A 20,879-nucleotide genomic window follows, 5' to 3' on the forward strand; every position below is an offset into this window, starting at 1 on the left:
TTTACCTAAAAGTTCCCCTGAGTCGCCTTTGGGGCTGACCTCGCAGATCCTGAGCTGATCAAACTCCACCGCGGAGATGGGGAGTATCGACGACGACGTTGGCCGCCTTCCGCCATTGCTTTGAGGATGCTGCCCGCGCATGTGCGGGATGTGCAGTGGAGGCCCCGCCCAGCCAAGCTCCGGCGCCTCCCAGCGCTGTGCCCCGTCTGCCCAGAGGGGGCGCCTTTTCTAATTCACAAAAAGGCACCGCAAGGGCATCGCAGCCAGGGCCTCCTTAAGACCAGCTCGAGACTCTGCTTGTGGCCTGAAACTGAGGAGCAATTTCACTTTGTGAATGCCTAGTAGGGCTTACGCACTGTGCTAGGAGCTGGACAGGCATTATCTAATTTAATTCTTGCAACAGTCTGGTGTACTCGGATCTCTGCTTATGGATGAAAAACTGAGGCTCAGGGAGATAGAGCTGATCCCTGAGTTGAGAGTGATGGAGGGGTACAGCTGGGACTGACCTGTCTCCGTTCTGCTCAAAGCCCAGCTACCTTCTCCCCTACCCAGCCTGCTGAGCCAGAGACCCCGGGATGCCCATCCCTCCCCCTCGCGCTGCCACTTCCTATTCCTTCTTTTATAGTAAACACTAAACAAGGAAGTAAAATCAATGAAAAATAATAAGCATTAAAAAACGACTCCATAAAAAGATAAAAATAGTAAAAACAGAAAAAGACCTAAAAACAGTAAAAATATGGCTTCTCAAAAAAATGGGCAAAATCAGCAAGGGGCACCGGCTGAGGAGATTAATCTGAATGTTAGCGTCTCAAATAAAACTGTGCCCAAGAGGCAAGCCAGAGGCCCAGTGCAGGGAGCACCAGCTTTAAAATATGGGGGAGGATTTGGAGGTTGGACTCCAGTCTCCATAGCCCCCTTACCCTGGTTGGCCAAGTCAGCATTCATTGTAGTAGTGCAGGAAGGCCCCCTGGAGGAGATGGCATTTAGCTGAACTTTGAAGTTGGCCTACCATTGGAGAGAGCAGTCTTCTTAGGAGAGGAGAGCCTTAAAAACAAAGTCATGGAGGAGTTCCCTTGTGGCACAGCAGGTTAAGGATCAGGCATTGTCCCTGCAGCGGCTCAGGTAGCTGCTGTGGCATGGTTTTGAGTCCTGACTTGGGAAATTTCCACATGGCCCATGGATATGGCAAAAAAAAAAAATAGAAATTTTTAATTAAAAATTAAAAACAAAGTCGTGGAGACAAGATGGTGCTGAATTTTGGAAGACCTGCCTGGAGCAAGTCCTCGCCTAGGGGAGGGGTGATGCCAAAAGGGAAAGAGTTGGTTTAGAACCAGTGAGGGAGAACTTCAAGCCCCAGTCCAGTAGTGCGGACCAAGCGACTCTGCCCCTATGAAACAAGGAGAGAGGGTCAGAGGATCCCCCCAGGAAGCTTCACGTTCACCTGTGGCTCTATCCCAGCCAGGGGCGGGGGCTAAAGGGTAACATTGCTAACTCAAGGTCACAAACCATGTGAGAGGCTCAGGCCGTGCCAGACCTCAAGGGAGCTGAGTCCTTTGCTGAATAAGGACTTGGCCCAGTTTTGCTCCCTGGAGTGACTGTATGTCGGGAGGATGTAAAGTCTCCTTTACAGAACAGCAATTCCTCTTGGCAGGATGTGAGAAGTCTGGTGGGGTTGCTGACCGGCCTCTCCTCTGGCAAGAGGATGGGTCTGGGGAGCAGCTCAGTGATGGTGGTTAGAGCAGGGGAGGGGAGGGGAGGAAAGCACACACAGGGAGAGGGCACAGAAGGGAGAAATTCCCTTCTAAACAGCGGGCTTTCAGCAAGCTAAGTCCTGGGATAATGTGCCAACTGCAGCCCCTGCTGCCGTGGCAGCCCCCTTCCTCCCATCACACCCCACACACCTCTCCCTCTCCCACCCAACATACAACCACACACCCGCAAACACAGTCAACGCTGCATTCCTTCACAGCCTCACACCCTCACACTCACTCTCGGGGACATTCCCACACTTCCCTTCCCACGCATGGACTCACGCTCACTTTACACACTCACACTCAAGCATCACAAGCCAAGCTTCAACTCAGATTAGTAGAGTTTTCATCTGCCTCAGCAAAATTAGTTTTAAAAGGGCAATGTACAGAACTTTTCCCTGATGCTGTGTTTATTCAATTTGAAGGACTCCACTGTGTTCTGAGATCCTGTCCCTTCTCTCTTCTTTTGCACAGGACAGTGGATTCTTAAATAAGGGGGGTGAAGTTCCCGTCGTGGCTCAGCAGTTAACGAACCTGACTAGGATCCATGAGGATGAGGTTTCGATCCCTGGTCTCACTCATTGCCCTGAGCTGTGGTGTGGGTCGCAGACGCAGCTCAGATCTGTCGTGGCTGTGGCTGTGGCATAGGCTGGCAGCTGTGGCTCTGATTCGACCCCTAGCCTAGGAACCTCTATATGCCACCGGTGAGGCCCAAGAAAGGGTGGTGATAACAATGGCAGGGTTTGTTTCTTCATAGCCTTTCTTGGCAAAACACAAAGTTGGTAATCCTGTATCAATTTCCAGCCAGTATGTGTTTCATCCCATCTGTGAGCTCAGGAGTTGAGTGGTCTCAGCCTAAGCCTGAACCACAAAGGCTGGACTTCCAGCCTCCAGAAACGAGAGGAATAAATGTCTTATTACTCAAGCTCCTCTCATCTGTGGTATCTTGTTAGAGCAGCCAAGCCAACTAAGGTCTCTCTGCTCAGCCTGGATTCATGGGCTGCAGGTAACCTCTGCCTGAGCGCACAGGTTCCAGAAGCCATTTCATGCCAGCTGTGCACCTACGGGTCACCACTTGGTGTCACGGGGCTGGGCACAATGTTACAACATCACATGAATTAAGGGGTAGGCTTCGTTGGAGAAAGGGAAATTTACAAGCCCGAGTCAGCCAGAAAAGGGAAGGCCCCACCCCATCCTCCCCTCACCCCACAGGAAGGGATCCATAACCTGGGCAGTGGCCATAACCTGTCTGCTCTCCCTCTGAATAGAGTAAGTAGGATATATAGGCGGGGAACCATCGCTGCCATCTGAAAGTTGACATCATTGAGGCTCCAAGCGGATAAGTACCTGGGAGGATACCCTCCAGAATCTGGTCCCATGGCTCCCAGTCAGTCTGGGCAACACAAGGGCTCAGGCCCCATCTCCAGCCCTCTCTAGGCCTTGGGAGGAGGCTGGGGACGGCCTCACTCGCCCCATCCTGCCTTCCCTGCCCTCACCATCCCTGTAAGCCTCCTGCTCCTGCCTCGACCCACCCCGCAGCTCTAGGCTGCCTGGACTTGGGCTGCATCCGGACGCCTTCATTCCCCAGGACGTCTGGGCCCACCTCTCCCTGCAGGACTAGTCTGCACACAGCTGGGTTGGCAACTGATCTTAGGTTAATAACAGGCTGAGCCTGGATCCTACTGAGCAGCGGGGTGTTAATGGCTTGGTTAGGGGATGGGGGCGGTGAAAAAGTTCAGTGAGTGAAAGAGATACCTGCGCATCAGCCCTGGGGTTTGGAAAAGGAGAGCGGGGCGGGGGCGGTGTTGGGCAGCAGGAGGAGAGGGGGAGCAGGGGAGAAAATCACACCGAAAAGGAAAGAAAAGAGGAGATGGAGGAGGCGAAGAAGGGGATGTGAAGGCGAACAGAAGAGGTCAGGTGGTCCCTGGTGTGGACCACAGACCCATCGCCCTGAGCAAGCAAAGTCCTTGGCTCCTTACCCCAGTTTTGTGGCTGTCCTTGAAATCTGTCAATGCAAAACACCTTTCTGGACTTTCAAGAAGTTGCAAACCACCAGACAAGGGACACCTCTGTGTCTGCCATCACCTCCCCTTCCCTTAGCATCCCTGGCCTTCTATCCATATCCTTTTTCCATCTCACTCATTTTCAGGCCCCCCTTCCCCACCCCCCCCTGCAGCCCCCACCCTCCATCTCAGCAGAACAAATCCACATCTTCCCCTATTGATTTGCTCCCTCTGTGCATACAGCGTGTGGAACAAGCAAGGCGCACAATGTTCTTTCTATTGGGCCACCATGCAGCTCGATGAATGGGCAAAGCTGACGCTGGCAGCTGTACAGTGGTTGACAGCAGCACATGCATATCTTCCCTATGATGCAGAGGGTTGCACTCAATTGGGTATTTACACAGGCTGGGGCTATTAATAGACACGGGTGTCCATAGACTGTAGCTTCCAGAGGCCTTGGCCCTTCAACCTGCGGTCCAAGGGGACCTCACTGAAATTATACCACCTGTTGTCAAAATAGTTCTGAAAGAGAGTTTTCCCTGTTTTTCTGAGCAGAGAGTGCTCAAAGGCACAATATTACCATCCACCATATATTGAGCATCCATTTACTGAGTATCTATCATGTGCTGGAGTTTCACATACATTATCTTTGATGTTTCTAAAAAGGGTCTGAATAGAAAGACCTTTTCTATTCATTGGTCTCCCGACTTTACAGATAAGGAAACTCAGGTTCAGCAAGATTAGGGAATTGGCCACCAGCCCCAGAGAAGGCCAGAGGTATGTCTGAGGTCAGAGCCAGGGCGATCTTGCCAATATACCACAGAAGGCGCTTCCTATCACCTTCCATGTACCAGCAAGCCACAGCCAGCTGCTCATCACTGTGAAATTAAACTTTTCTAGTCTCCATACATCTTTCTGTTCTCAAAGCCCAGCACATTTTTCGGGGCACAAACACGGACTTAGTAAATGGTTATGGCTAACGAGAGAGCCACACAGGCAAACAAAATCCTGAATAATAAAAGTCCTGCCCAATAGGACTCTCACGTAACTAAAACAACTCCTCGAGCTTTGATTTGAAGTGTATCAGGTAAATCACAGCGGAAACAGCCTTGTTTCCGACTGTGGTAGCATGAAGATGGGCCCTCATCTGAGGTCAGTGGACTAGACTGCTAGTGGGGTGGATTAAGGGACATATGCATGCCTGCAGTAGGGTCAGTGTCCTGGCCCCACAGTCTGTGTGTCCATGGACTCTCTTGCTTAGAGAGAATTGATCAATACAAGTTTGATGCCAAAGCCCGAGAAAACTCCCAACATTCAGCAGAATCAAGAGACCTGATGAGGTCCTACTTTGTTTAGAGCACTACCTTAGGTATTGAACAAAGTCTAGAATTATAACAATGTTCCCCACATGTACATGATGTTATAGTAATGAAACAGGAGAACAGCCAGAGACAACAAGAAAACTTTTGATAGTCAGAATGGAAAAGTGCAGACTAACTGAGACGACTCTCAGTTACCCTGACAATTCAATTACCCAAGCTAACCAAGTCTCCGTTCATCAAGGTTCCAGTGCTGTTGGGATTGATTCTACACATTCCTTATACCCTGATGACCAAAATGTTCCATAAATGTGTCCTTCCCAAATATAAAATAGATGTATAGCTTTCAGTTCTCATCAGCTTCACCCCACCCCTGCTTGTATCAGCGACTCCTCTCATTGCCCAGTACACCTCTTTCTGAGTATATTTCTTTTTCTTTTGTTCTTTTGTTTTGCTTTGTTTTGCTTTTTACATTTGCACCGACAGCATATGGAAGTTCTCAGGATAGGGGTCGAATCGGAGCTGCATCTGTGACCTAAGCCACAGCCAGAGCAACGTCAGATACAAGCTGCATCTGTGACCCACGCCACAGCTTACAGCAACACCGGATCCTCAACCCATTGAGCAAGGCCAGGGATTGAACCTGTATCTTCATGGAGACTATGTCGCGTCCTTAACCCACTGAACCACATCAAGAACTCCATTCTGAGTCTATTTCTGAGCGTGAGGGGTCAGGAGGTGGAAAGAAACCACGCTCTAGAGTCAGCCAGGCTGAGCTCAACGTTGGTCATCTACTTACCACCAGCTTTATGACACCAGGCAAGTTCATGTACCCTGCAGGCCTCTGTCTCCTTACCTCTAAAGGGGACATGACAGCATCTACTCCGTGGAGTTCATTATTTATTCATATATATCCTCATTTCACTCCCGATAAGTTTGGAGAGGGCTTATGAGATCACATTAGGACAAGAAGATAAAAGTGGAAACTGATATCAGAAAAGGAAAAGAATTGAGGTAGGGGTAAAGCAGAAGCCAGAAATGAGGCTGGAAAAGTGAAGATGGCAAAGATCTGGGACCTGGCTACACACGTGGTCCCAAATGCTTTAGAAGCCAATGCAGAAAGGGAAGGTGGTCACTGATGTCGTTTGCAAGGTTCCCAAGAGAAACACCAGATGACCAGAGGTATAGCCATACTTGGTACTGAGGATGGAGAGGATGGTCTCTGTGGAAGCCTCTTAAGGCGGACCTCACGTGATGCAATGAGCAACACCCGTGTAGTAAATGCCACCGAGCTTTTTAGCCTCTCCCAGTATGGACTGGGAGCACCCCACCAAAGTCCCATCTAGTGAATGCAATAGCATTCATGGAAGGGAATGATGGAAGGACGGAGGGACGAGATCTCAGCGCCCAACGCTAGTGATAGGACTTGATCTAGGATAGATGTCAGACTCCAGACGTTAGACTCCAGGTCATCACTTGAACCGTCTCCTTAAAGAGAGTTTCTCTTAGCCAAGTGTTTGAAAGTCAGTATCGAAAGACAGTGAACTCAGGGTTTTCCATCCTGAATAGCACCTGGTGTGCATCTAGGCTGAGCAGCCTTCTCAAACCCATGTACTTTATTTATTTGTTTGTTTGTTTGTTTTTGTCTTTTTAGGGCCACACCCGCAGCACATGGAAGTTCCCAGGCTAGGGGTCGAACTGGAGCTACAGCTACAATCTACGCCACAACTGCAGCAATGCCAGATCCAAGCCGTGTCTGCAACCTACACCACAGCTCACGGTAATGCCGGATCCTTAATCCACTGAGCGAAGCCAGGGATCAAACCCACATCCTCATAGTTCCTAGTCGGATTCTTTAACCACTGATCCACGACAGGAACTCCTAAACCCATGCACTTTAACCAGCAGCAAAGCCAAGGGTGAGAGCGGCATCCTCTCGTGGGAGCTGAGCTGAGGCGCCCTTCAAGGAGAATGGCTCTGGGGAAGTCATTCCTTCTCTGACTGGAGGAGCCAAGCGACAGGCAAAACTGTGATCCTCCTTGGTAAATAGTCTTGGGTCAACCCCAGGGTGCATGCATGGCCATAGGAATTTTCACTTGGAATTTTTTTTTTTCCCCCTTAGGTCTGTGCCCAGGGCATATGGAAGTTTCCAGGCTAGGGGTTGAGTCAGAGCTCCAGCTGCCAGCCTACGCCACAACCACAGCAACGGGGAATCCAAGCCACATCTACAAACTACACCAGAGCTCATGGCAACGTCCAATCCTTGATCCACTGAGCGAGGCCAGGGATAAAACCAGCATCCTCATGGATACTAGTCAGGTTCTTAACCCACTGAGTCACAAGGAGAATTCCTGGAATTTTTTAAGTGTTTTAAGGAGGAAGACCATACTGCTGTCCATAGATGAAGAAAATAGGCACAAGGTCACACAACTAAGAAGTGGAAAAACCTGGATTTGAACCCAGGCTGTTGGATTCAAAGTTTATACTCCTAGCCAAGCACAATTTTTGTTTATAAAGCAGTTAAAGGATTAGAAACTTCTACCAAAAGTAGTAACGTTACTGCTGTGATCATTGCTCTGGAGATCTCGTTCTGGCAGTAGGTATCTGAGCCCTTGTCTCTTCTGGTCACTCCTAGTTCAAGGCAGTGAAGAATATAAAACAGTCTGAATATAAAACAATGTGTGCCTTTCCACTCGTCATCCTGGGGCACTGGTGTCCTGTTCATTCAGAAGGAGATATCAAACCACTAAGAAACAAATTGACATAATAGGGGTTCAGAACACTTCCAAGATTTTACTGCTCCATCTCCTGACCCTGACTACTAATATAAAATTGTGATACCGAGTATATAGGTATCAATAGCTGTGGGTCTTTGATGAGCTCATGTATTAGTTCATAATCAATATAAAGGCTAGGGAAGAATCAACAAAAACCACACATGATCTAATATTGTTCCTGGTGGACTTCACCACCAGGTGGTAATTGGTTAAAAACATGGTCTGTGGTCAAAAAGCCTTATCTAAAAGCCTGTCAGCTCCTCACATAAAACGTTGGTCTGGGAAACCCAGGCATTGTTTAGTTCATCAAGCATATAGTCTCTAGAGAATGTCCAAAAACAAGTAAGTTTGTATTTGGGATAAGCAAAGAGATGTCTTTTTTTTTTTTTTAAGATAAGCTATCATGTTTGTCTAGCCAGTCAATCAGTATTCATAGACTCAGTGAAGATAAGCAAGTTACTAGGACAGGGACCCCTCCATCCAGAGTGTTCTACAATTTTACACGATGTGAGGGGCTTCATCAAGAGCAAACCCTAGTGTGAGTGGCTTTTAGAGCTGGGAGAACAAACCTCTAAGACTCAGTAGGAATCTGAGCCCCACAGTCTTAATCCCCGTGTTGTGCCTCAGGTAATTGTCATGAAGTCTGTTTTTACTACCAGGTCTATTAGCCACATTCAGGTCATCTCACTAAGTTTTATTACAACTAGTGTTTCCCGAGCAATATAAAATTTATAACAGACTTTAAAGTTGATAAGGTCCCTGTTGGACAACTTGATTTTTTGTTTGCACTGTTCTTCACGGATCCGGTTAATCTTATGTACATGTGCATTTTTGGCTTTGGGGGGGGCTGGTTTGGTTTTTGACCATGAGGTAGTTTTGTCAAAGCAGGAGCTGGGAGGGTTTAAGGCCCAATTTTGCAGGAACAGGGATTAAACCCACAACCTCATAGTTCCTAGTCGGATTCTTCAACCACTGAGCAACGAGACTTAATTTTAAATTTTCTGTACTCGAGACTTCTACCTTAAAGACCTGCAGAGAAAATCTGTTGAGATCCCAAAGAGTGTGAAAGCTCTTTTGCCCAACGATTTCAGCCTCCTAATTTTTCCAGGAAAAAGTTGTAGACCAGTGGACAGGGACAGCCATGCCCATGGCTTAAACAAGAAGGACATATGCCTTGTCTACCCCATCCAGATTATCCCTCCTTTGGATGCTGTTAACCCAAGGTGGGCTGACTTCCAGAGAGACAGTACTGCTGGACGTGGCCCGATAGAGAAGTGGTACCACTAAATTCTCCCCCATATACTCCCCCACAAGCTACCATTTCCTATGATGGGCTCTACCCACAAATGTGTTTGTTGAGAAATTTTGCTTTCAATCAGAACAACTGTCTTTAAAGACGTGTTGCCCAGGAACACGATCTCCCCATTCTCCCGTGGCTTCCAACAGAGCCTCAGCTAAACTGATGCTAATTCAGTGACTCAAAAGCCCCCAGACAACCATCTCTGAGAGGAGTATAAATGAATAGAGTTCAAAATATCGTCTTTACGAAACCATATGTCCCCCTGGCAGGGGAATCTGAGTGTTAAGACAAATCACATCCAGCTTGCCAGGGAACAAGATCAACTCAAAAAGAAAAATATCCCTGTCGTGGAAGCCAGGAGATCTGACAGCAGTTCGCCTGGGTTTGACAGAGAGAAGAGTGGCCAGTCCACCTTTACTTTGGCCAAAGTTATTGTTTTCCCTGATGGCTGGAAAGATAAAAGACCTAAAACCATAAACATGAACAGGTGAATTTGTAAAAACCCAGGTTCTCTTGAACTAGAAAATGTTATTTTTAAAAAAACAACACGAAACTTCAAAACAGGAAAAACCTCCAAGCTGTTATCTTTGGGGCCCCAAATGTTCACATCCTAGAATGGAACTCTAGTCATTGTAGAACTGACTCTAGGGTGTGTACCAGGTCTAAAAAAATGCTGGCATTGGCTTTTCTGGTTGACTGGGCACCTTCCGAGTTTTCTTCTTTCTATGTACCAATGGACCTCCTATTTGCAGGGAATACCAACCCCAGCCAAAGGGGAGAGGGGCTTCTGAGGGGCTGAGATCACCCTGGAAGCATTAACTGGGCAAGTGGAAAGAGGCAATGCTCATAGGCTGTTTGCAGGAGGGAAAGAAACAGATTTTTTTCCTTTTTGTCTTTTTAGGGCCACTCCCAAGGCATATAGAGGTTCCCAGAATAGAGGCTAGAGGTCAAATCAGAGTTGTAGCTGCTGGCCTATACCACAGCCATAGCAATGCCAGATCCAAGCTGAGTCTGCAACATACGTCCTTAACCTACTGAGCAAAGCCAGGGATTGAACCTGCGTCCTCATGGGTGCTAGTTGGATTCATTTCTACTGAGCCATGACGGGAACTTCCAGAATCAGATATTCTTCCAGGAGAGCTGAGGGGTGGTAGTGAGACCATCCCTCAATCAGGGGCCAGCTAGGGAAAGGGTTACGTAGTAGTGTTTGATGGCAGCAGCAGGGAAATGATCCCACTGGTTGAAGGAGGGAAGCAAACCACACAAGGAGAGATTTGCCCCAGTTGGGAATCTTATGGAGAACTGATAGGGATTTGGAGCATAATCTGTGTGGATTAGCAACTACTTTCGAGGGACACTGTCATCTACTGGTGAGGCTAAAGATGCCTATAGCTCACCCTCAGAGCTAACCTCATTCTTCAAGGGCACAGAATGCTGTGGTGTAGGCTGTCAGCTGTAGCTCCGATTGGGCCCCTAGCCTGGGAACCTCCATATGCTGCGAGTGCAGCCCTAAAAAGACAAAAAAAAAAAAAGGACAGGTCAGCAGTCCATGAAATATCTTTCAGGCACTATTGTGGAAAAATTGGAAACTGAGGAAGAACAAAAGACACTCTCCACCCACAAGATATGCAAATAGCAGAGACCCAACAATCACCAACATGTATCTTGAGAGCAGCACTGTGCTAGATGCAGAGGGACACAATGAGGAGAGTCCTTAGAGGGGTCATATTACCTTAATAGTGAGCACTGAAGTTGTGACTTATGAGGCTCTGACTGTAAGTGATGAAAGGGCTTGGAGAAGGGAGAGACCTGGCTGAGCTAGGACAATCAGAGAAGAATTTACAGAGGAAGACATAGGAGAATTTGAAAGATAGATTCAGAGAGGAAGCATGAAGAGTTTGGTCAGGGAGAAACCAACATGCAGAAGCACATCAGCATATATTTGATAGCGGTTGGGGGCATGAATAGATAGATCTATGTGGCTAGAATGGTGGCTGCATATTAGGATGCATTCATTCATTGACTCATCCTTTCATTCATTAATTACATATTTCTTGAGCACCTGTTACGTTACAGGGACTATTCTAGCTAAAGATAGCTTGGTAGTGAACCACAATGAAAAAATTCCTACACTCATACGAAGGACAAAAAAAAAAAAAGAAAGAAAGAAAGAAAGAAAAGGAGTTCCCGTCGTGGAGCAGCACAAACGAATCCGACTAGGAACCATGAGGTTTTGGGTTTGATCCCTGGCCTCGCTCAGTGGGTCAAGGATCCAGCATTGCCATGAGCTGTGGTGTAGGTCACAGATGTGGCTTGGATCCCGAGTTGCTGTGGCTCTGCTGTAGGCCAGTGGCAACAGCTCTGATTAGACCCCTAGCCTGGGAACCTCCATATGCCACAGGTGCAGCCCTAAAAAGCCAAAAAAAAGAGGGGAAACAAGAAGAAAACTATTTGAATATTGGCTAAAATTTTTCCAAATTTGAGGAAAGCTGTAAATCTATAGGTTCAAGGAGCTCAATAAACCCCAAGCCTCAGAAACATGAAGAAAAGTACACCAAGTCACGTTGTAATCAAATTGCATAATATCCATGATAAATAGAAAATCTTAAAAGAATCTAGAGGAAAAAATACATGCTGTGTACAGAGGAACAAGGATACTAAGACAGCAGACATCTCATCAGCAACACCTCAAGACAAAAAGCAGTGCTGTAACATCTTTAAGCTACTGAAAAAAAAAAATGCGTCAACCTAAAATTCCATAGGAAAAAAAACGTATTTCAAAAACAAAGGCAACACAGTAACTTACAAGATATACAAAAACTGAAATTATTTATCACCCATCACACCTGGATTATAAGGAATGGTAAAGAAAGTCCTAGAGGGAGAAAGAAAATGATACCAGATGGAAATATAGATCTATACAAAGGAATGAAGAAACTCAAATATGCTACATTTACCATAGGCAAATGTGCAAGATGTGTTTCCTATTATTTAAGTATCTTTAAAAGATCATTACATGAAAATAATCACAACGTAGTGTGGGGTTTATAATATCTATAAAAGTAAAATGTAACAACAGCACAAAGGACAGGAAATGGAATGTGTATACTATTATAAGGTTCTTATACATGAAGTTCCATAATATCCCTTAATGGTAGACTAACTTAAATATGTATATTGCAAACCCTAAAACATCCACTAAAATAATAAAGCAAAGACTTATGATCAGTTTACAAAGGGAATAATAAAAATAATCCAAAAGGAAATTTTTAAAAGGAAAATGAGAAAAAAGAATTGCTGGGAGAAATAGAAAACAAACCAGCAAAGTAATAAATTTAAAGGTAGCTATATTAGTTTGCATATAAAATGTAAATGACCTAAATACTTCAAATAAACGTCAGAGGTTGTTAGATTGGGAACAGAGCAAGACTCAATTGTATATTGCCTATAAGAAACACACTTTAGGAGTTCCCGTCGTGGCGCAGTGGTTAACGAATCCAACTAGGAACCATGAGGTTTCGGGTTCGGTTCCTGCGCTTGCTCAGTGGGTTAACGATCTGGCGTTGCCGTGAGCTGTGGTGTAGGTCACAGACATGGCTCGGATCCCGCGTTGCTGTGGCTCTGGCGTAGGCCGGTGGCTACAGCGCCGATTGGACCCCTAGCCTGGGAACCTCCATATGCCAAGGGAGCGGCCCAAGAAATAGCAAAAAGACAAAAAAAAAAAAAAAAAAAAAAAAAAAAAAGAAACACACTTTAAATACAAAAGCACAAATATGTTAAAAGCAAAAGGATGAAAAAAGGACACACAATGCTAACACCAAAAGAAAGCCAGAGTGGCTATAGTAATACCAAACAAAGCAGATGACAGAGCAAAGAGTATAATCAGCAATAAAAGAAAGTCATTTCAAAATGATAAAATGGTCAATTCATCCAAAGGACAAAACAGTCCTCAAAAGATGATTCACTTAATAATTAAATTTCAAAATACATGAAACAAAAACTGATAAAACTATAAGGACACAATTTAGTCGAGAATTTCAATACCCCTCTCTCAATAATTGATAGAGCAAGTAGGCAGGAAAGAAATAAGGACATAGGCTATTTGAGCAACAGTGTCCATCAACCAACTTGACAGAGTTAATATTTCCAGAAAACACCACACAACAGAAGTAGAATACGCATTCCTTTCAGGTGTGCACGAAACATTTCCTATGTTTAGGAAATAGACTTCCTATTTCCTAGACATACTCTAGGCCACAAATGTAAAGTTTTCATAAATTTAAAAAGATTCAAGTCATACAAATCATATTCTCTGATCCCGAAGAGGTTAAGTTTGAAATCAATAACAAAGAGGAGTTCCCATCATGGTGCAGTAGAAACGAATCCAACTAGGAACCATGAGGTTTCAGGCTTGATCCCTGGCCTCGCCCAGTGAGTTAAGGATCCAGCGTTGCTGTGAGCTGTGGTATAGGTCACAGACACGGCTCAGATCCTGTGTTGCTGTGGCTGTGGTGTAGGCCGGCAGCCACAGCTCCAATTTGACCCCTAGCCTGGGAACCTCCATATGTCGCGGGTGCAGCCCTGAAAGGACAAAAGATTAAAAAAAAAAAAATCAATAACAAAGATCTCTGGAAAATCCCTGAGATGATTGTTAATACACTTCTAGACAACCCACAAGCTAAGGAATAAATCAAGATGGAAAACAGAAAGCATTTTGAACGAAATGAACACATAACAACAAAATCTGTAGTATGCTGTTAAAACATACTATAGGGAAATGTATAGTGCTGAACACAATTTTGAAAAAAAAAGAAAGGTCTCAAAACCTCAGTTTCTACATTAAGAAACTAGAAAAAAAAAAAAGCAAACTAAACCCAAAATAAGTAGAAGGAAATAATACTAAAGATCAGATTAAACAATCGATTAAATAAAAAACAAGAAAGCAATATAGAAAAAAAAAGGCGGGAGGAGTTCCTGTTGTGGCTCAGCGGTAACGAACCAGACTAGTATCCATGAGGATGCAGGTTTGATACCTGGCCCCAATCAGTGGGTTAAGGATATGGCATTGCTGTGAGCTGTGGTGTAGGTTGCAGATGCGGCTCAGATCCTGTGTTGCTGTGGCTGTGGCTGTGGCCAGCAGCTACAGCTCTGATTAGACCCCTAGCCTGGGAACCTCCATATGCCACGGGAGCAGCCCAAGAAATGGCAAAAAGACAAAAAATAAATAAAAAATAAAAAGATAAGAAAACACTATTAAAAAACTTCATGGCAATAAACTAGAGAAAGTAAATGAAATGGGTTTATTTCTTTTTTTTTTTTTTTTTTTTTTTTTTTTGTCTTTTGTCTTTTGTTGTTGTTGTTGTTGCTATTTCTTGGGCCGCTCCCGCGGCATATGGAGGTTCCCAGGCTAGGGGTCGAATCGGAGCTGTAGCCACCGGCCTACGCCAGAGCCACAGCAACGTGGGATCCGAGCCGCGTCTGCAACCTACACCACAGCTCACGGCAACGCCGGATCGTTAACCCACTGAGCAAGGGCAGGGACCAAACCCGCAACCTCATGGTTCCTAGTTGGATTCGTTAACCACTGCGCCATGACGGGAACTCCGGTTTATTTCTTAAAATACTCAAAAGCTCAGTCAAGAAGCAACTGAAAACTCGAATAATCTTATATCTATTTTTTTTTAATTTTCCCACAAAGAAAATTTCAAGCCTGGATGGTTTCACTGGAAAACCTCATTAAAATTTTAAAGAAGAAATAACAGCAATTCTATGTAAACACTCTCAGAAAATTAAAGAAGAGGAAATACTCCCCAACTCATTCTCGGAGGTCAGCATTATCTTGATACCAGAACCAAAGATATTACAAGAAAACTACAGACCAATGTCTAGAAAAGCAGGTATCCATACGCGATAATAATAATAATAAATGCCAATCTATTTCTTATTGGATAAGATAATAAATGAATGCTGTTTTAAGCCACTAAGTTTATGGCAGTTTATTGTGCAGAACCAGAAAGCCAATACAATGGAAAAAAAGTCTTGAACAGATACTTTACCAGATAAGATGTGTAGATGGCAAATAAATACATTTTTTTAAAGTTAGACATAATTAATAATTAGAAAAATCCAAATTAAAATCTCACTGAGCTACCACAACACACCTTGTAGAATCACTGAGTGTTGGTAAGAATGTGGAGGAACTAATATTTACATACACTACTGGTTGATAAAATAATTTACCAGATATTTAAAATGGTACAGCCACTTCAGAAAACAGTTCAACAGTTTCTTAAAAATTAAACATATACCTCCCATATAACCCAGTCATTACTTTTAAGGTATTTAACCCCAAATAAAGGAAAGCTTGTTTCACCCATGGCTTTTTACATGACTGTTCCTAATATCTTTATCTATAATAAGCAAAAACTAGAAACACCCCATGCAGGAATATGTGAGTGGATCAACACACAGTGGAACACTACTTGGCAATAAAAAGGAGTGATACCACTACAACATGGGTGAATCTCAGAATAAGTCTGTTTAGTGAAAGAAGCCAGATTAGAAAAGAACAGATGCAGCATGACTCCTCTTATAAATTCTGGAAAATGCAAGCTAATCTATAGCAACAGGAGGCAGATCAGTGATTGCTTCTGTATGAGAGGCAGGAAGAGATTACAAAGCAGCAAAAGGAGACATTTGGGGAGTAATGGATGGGTTCATTATCTTGATTGTGCTGATGGTTTCATTGATGGATACGTGTGTCAAAACTTATAAAAACGGTGTGCTTTAAATATGCGTGGTTTATAGTGTGCCAATTACACCTCAATAAAGCTGTTAAATTTTTAAAATAAAAAGAATTTGTAGATAGAGAATGACAAAGGTGTGTTTTGGATAGGATGTTCGCAGAAGGCTCTCTGCAGAGGTGCCATTTGTGTAGAGAACTGAATAGGATAAGGGAGTGAACCTTATGACTGTCTGGGGAGAAGAATATCCCAATCAGACAGCAGCAGGTGCAAAGGCTTGTGCTTAGCACGTCGGAGGGCAACATGGCTAGAACAGAGTGTGCAAAGGGCAAAGGTGAGATCAGAGAGGTCGAGAAGACGCAAATCATGTAGGACTTAGCCTGAGAGAAATTGGAATGTATTGGATTATTTTACACTGAATTGTGACATGATCTGACTTATGTTTTAAGATTCTCATTCTAGGAGTTCCTCTTGTGGCTCAGAGGGTGAAGAACCCACCATAGGGTCTGTGAGGGTGCAGGTTCAATCCCTGACCTCACTCAGTGGGTTAAGGGTCTGGCATTGCCCCGAGCTGTGGTGTAGGTCACAGACTTGGCTCAGACCTCACATTCCTGTGGCTGTGGCATAGGCTGGCAGCTCTAGCTCCGATTCGACTCCTAGCCTGGGAACTTCCATATGTCTCGGGTGCAGCCATAAAAAGAAAAAAATAAATGAATAAAATAAAATAATGCAAACTGTTGCATTTGGAGTGGATAAGCAATGAGATCCTGCTGTATAGCAGAGGGAACTATATCTAGTTACTTGTGATGGAACATGATGGAAGATAATGTGAGAAAGTAATATATATATAGATACAGATATATATATGTATGACTGGGTCAATTTGCTGCACTGTAGACATTGACAGGACACTGTAAATCAACTATGATGGAAAAAATAAAAATCATTTAAAAAAAAACTAAAAATGGTCTTAAATCCCAAACCTAAAAAATTAAAATAAAGTAAAATTATCATTCTGAACTACAAAAGCAAAGAACAGAAGCAAGGAGATGAGTTAGTACCATTGCAATAGTTAAGCAAGAGATCATGTTGACCTGCTCCAGGATGGTTGTAGAGAAGAAAGAGAGGAGGTATTGAGGCAGGATTATTTCAAAGAGAGAAAGGTGCCTCATTCTGTTGATAGGTTGGATGTAGAGAATGAGAGGAGGAGAGACATCAAAGACAATTCTAAGGTGTTGGGTCCAAACATCTGGAGAAGTTAATTTTCGCTTTATCGAAAGGAAGAAGTCATTGCCAGTTTCTAAGATGTGTTCAGCTTTGGGTATGTTAAATTCAAGATGTCTCTGAGACAACCAAGCAGCGGTATTGAGCAAGCTCGGGAGAGAGGTCAGAGCTAGGGCCAAATATATAAATTTAAGAAGGAACATGGGGAAGAACTAAGCACTGGGGAACTCCAACAGTAAAATGTCAGCAAGAGGAAAATCCAGCAAAGATAACTGTTAAAAAAAAAATAAGTGTGAACCAAGTGAAGAAAGTGTTTTAAGAAATAGAGGAATCGACTGTGACCAATGCTGCTGCCAAATCAACTGGAGAACTTTTCATTGACCACTGAATTTAGAAGAGGTAACCTTGGCGAGAGCTGTTTCGATGAGGTGGTAGGAATGAAAGCTGGCTTGGAATGGACTCATGGGAGAATGAGAGGTGAGAAAGTGGAAAGAGCAAGTTATTGACAAGTTTCACTGTCAAAGCAAGCAGAGAAATTGAATAGTAGCTGAAAAGGGATGAAGGGGTCAAGGGAGTTTTTTTTTTTTTTTTTTGAAGATTAAAAATATTATAGCATATTTGTATTCTGATGGGAACACTCTAGTAGAGAGTAGAGAGGTAAAAATTAATGATGCAGGAGAGAGAGCGAGAGGACAATTGCAGACAAAAGTCCTTGAGCTGTGGGGGCACTCGGGCATAAAGAAGAAGAGATGAGAAGAATCTGGCTGTGGCAGGCTTTTGCCCAAATCTACCACTCCAGATCCAGGAAGAGGACCTGAAATTGATGAGTGCCTATGCTATCACAGGCACTTCCTGGTTATTCTTCTCAGCCAGCCTAGGAGGGATTATTTTTAGTCTCATTCTACAGATGTGGCAACTGAGGCTCAGAGAGATGCGATGACCTTCTGTATCACCCACAGCAAATCACAGTTACCTTGAGGCTGCAGCAGGTTACCCTGTGTACAAGAAGACTGCTTCTTCTCCCTCTCACCCACAACCTGCTTATCCAAACAGCGAGCCTGGGTCCGAGGGAAAGACTATGCAGAGCACACTTTTACTCTCCCCATTTGAGGTACAGTTCAGCTACCCAGGGCAACCTGGACCACTGGTTTTCTTCTCTTATAGAGATAGAAAACCTAAAGTAAAACTCAAAGAGGTCTCAGAGATTATCCAGCCCACTCCCATTTCCATAAAAGGAAACTGAGGCCCAGGGTTATAGAGCCCACGGTCAAAGACAAGCAGAGCCAACTGTTATTGCATTGCCCATGAGCTGTCAAAGCCCTTGTCCCCAGAGAGGTGAGTGCACACGCCCATGTGTACAAAATCGATTTGAAGATGCAAATTGGCTACATTCAATTTCATCCACTGTCCTCGAAATTTAAGAGCTCTGCTGACACGCACTGAGCAAAGAGTAAATTGTCCCCCTGAGAGAAATACTCTTGGAAACGCCTTGTGTGTCCCTGTCCAAGGTGCTGGGCTATCAGCGGCTGTGAGGAAGAAGATTGTGTCTGCCGGGTCCAAATGTATTCTCTTTGTGAAAGAAGACGGGGAGAGAGGATGGGGTTTGGAGTAGGGGAAGATAAAGTGATCCCGTGAAATCTCTCTGATTTGGAAATTAATTGACACCTTCCCCCAGGACACCAGTGGAATTGTGTTCCAAGGCAAGTCCATGTCATGTGGGAGAAGTATGATGACTAGTGCTGAACACCCCTGCCTGCTCTGGGTTTAGAGTGAGAATGAAAGAAGCAACATTTTTAGGAGTTCCTGTTGTGGTTCAGTGGGTTAAGAACCCAACTACTATCCATGAGGACGCGGGTTTGATCCCTTGCCCCGCCCAGTGGATTAAGGGGCTGGCATTGCCACAAGCTTCAGCCTAGGTTGAAGATGCTGCTCAAGCTTCAGCCTAGGTTGAAGAGGCTGCTCAGATCTGGCATTGCTGTGGCTGTGGTGTAGACCAGCAGCTGCAGCTCCAATTCAACCCCTAGCCTGGGAACTTCCCTATGCCATAGGTGCAGCCCTAAAAAGACAAAAATGAAGGAAAAGAGGGCGGGAGGGAGGAAGGAAGAAGCAAAAATTTTAAATGGTGCTGTTACTCTCAAGGAGACCCAGGGAAGTTTCCTGGGTGTTCTGGCCTTTAGGACAGGACATCAGTTACCCCAAGACCTTCCCTTCTGACTTGGCAAATGGATTCACCCTAAAGTAGATAAATCAGAGCTCCACTATGATTAGAGCAGTGGTTTTCAAGCCCTCTTTTAGAAGCAGAAATATTTCAGACACCATCTGATGCAGAAGACAGCAAACATAAAGCTACTGTGCTTAGGGTAGGACTGGAGCCACCTCTGTAGAACTGTAGGGTGTTCAGAAAAAGAGCTGACAGTCACTGGAGTAAGTTAACTCACAAAAAGTCTGCTGACCTCTGCCCCACTTCACTCTTTGGCAGACACATAGCCTTGCCTGGTCTCAGTCTTTAATGAATCAGAGATTCATTCACTACCCCCAAACCCTTGGTAGCAAGACCTCTGCCCCAGTTGCAAAAATATTTGGTTACTGACAGACATGGACTGTACCCCATTTTCTGATCACACTGTGCTCTTTCTTGCACCCTGATCGCAGCTTCTCAATGACCAACATGGGCCGGCTGTCATCTATAGTGTGGAGACCACCCCAGTATATGCCTGGGGATGACCTCATGCTTCTGACTCTGAATGGACTTTCTGGACTTGGAATATACCTCTCTGTAAAAGAGGCTGTCAGAGTTCCTGCCATGGTGCAGTGGGTTAAGAATCTACTGTAGGAGTTCCCGTCGTGGCTCGGTGGTTAATGAATCCGACTAGGAACCATGATGTTAAAGGTTCGATCCCTGGCCTTGCTCAGTGGGTTAAGGATCTGGCGTTGCCATGAGCTGTGGTGTAGGTCACAGACGATTGTTAGATACCACGTTGCTGTGGCTCTGGTGTAGGCAGGCAGCTACAGCTCCGATTCAGCCCCTAGCCTGGGAACCTCCATATGCCATGGGAGCGGCCCTAGAAGAGGCAAAAAAAAAAAGAATCTACTGTAGTGACTAGGGTCGCTGCAGAGGCATGGGTTCAATCCCTGGCCTAGAGCAGTGGGTTAAAGGATCCAGTGTTGCTGTAACCTCGGCATAGGTCACAGCTGGGGTCTCAGATTCTATCCCTGGCCCTGAAACTTCCATATGCCATGGGTGCAGCCATTAAAAAAAATAACAATTAAAAAAAAAAAGATGCTGTCAATGACCTACCCAGATCCCTATTTTGGTGGCATCCTGCAGCAAGCACATACACCTCTCTGCCTGAGAGCTTTCCTTCATCCTGCAAATCCACAGGGCAGTCCAGAAGTTCTGAGTCAAAGTGCCCAGGAGAAACCATCAGCCAATAACCCTTGGGTAGGACCACTCTGAGGACTGCCCTCATCTGTTTCCAAGTTTCCTGGTAGAGTTGAGCCCCAGGTCCCACAGTAGGAACTTGCCCTATATCATATCCTTTTCAGTTTTCTTCTCTTCCTTATACCACTTCCCTCAACTTTCAAAGAAACTACTTGCAAGGATATCTTTGGCTCAGGTAATGCTCCTGGGAGAAACCTACTGAAGATATTTGGTACCAGAATAAAGATGCTTACCTTTGGGATGAGTTTCTGGGTTAAGATCCCATGGCAACTGAATGATAATGAGGATCCCACTGCTGGCGATAAGTAAGGAGATGACAA

At 44.8% G+C, this 20,879-nt stretch overlaps 1 long non-coding RNA gene across 4 annotated transcripts in view; it reads right to left on the reverse strand.

The window, feature by feature from the left end:
* The window catches only part of LOC102166756 (uncharacterized), a 283,514-nt gene extending 283,371 nt beyond the window's left edge, over positions 1–143 (reverse strand). For all 4 annotated transcript variants that reach the window (XR_014826892.1, XR_014826893.1, XR_299385.4 and 1 more), the window contains exon 1: positions 6–143. This is a non-coding gene — a long non-coding RNA (uncharacterized LOC102166756). The remainder of the gene's footprint in view (positions 1–5) is intronic.
* Positions 144–20,879: the final 20,736 nt, after the last annotated feature.

The sequence above is a fragment of the Sus scrofa genome, chromosome 14 (genome assembly GCF_054392235.1).
Source record: "Sus scrofa isolate SSC_HxYL_T2T_F1_AM1 chromosome 14, Sscrofa_HxYL_maternal_Yorkshire_Landrace_v2.0, whole genome shotgun sequence".
NCBI classification, from domain to species: Eukaryota; Metazoa; Chordata; class Mammalia; order Artiodactyla; family Suidae; genus Sus; species Sus scrofa.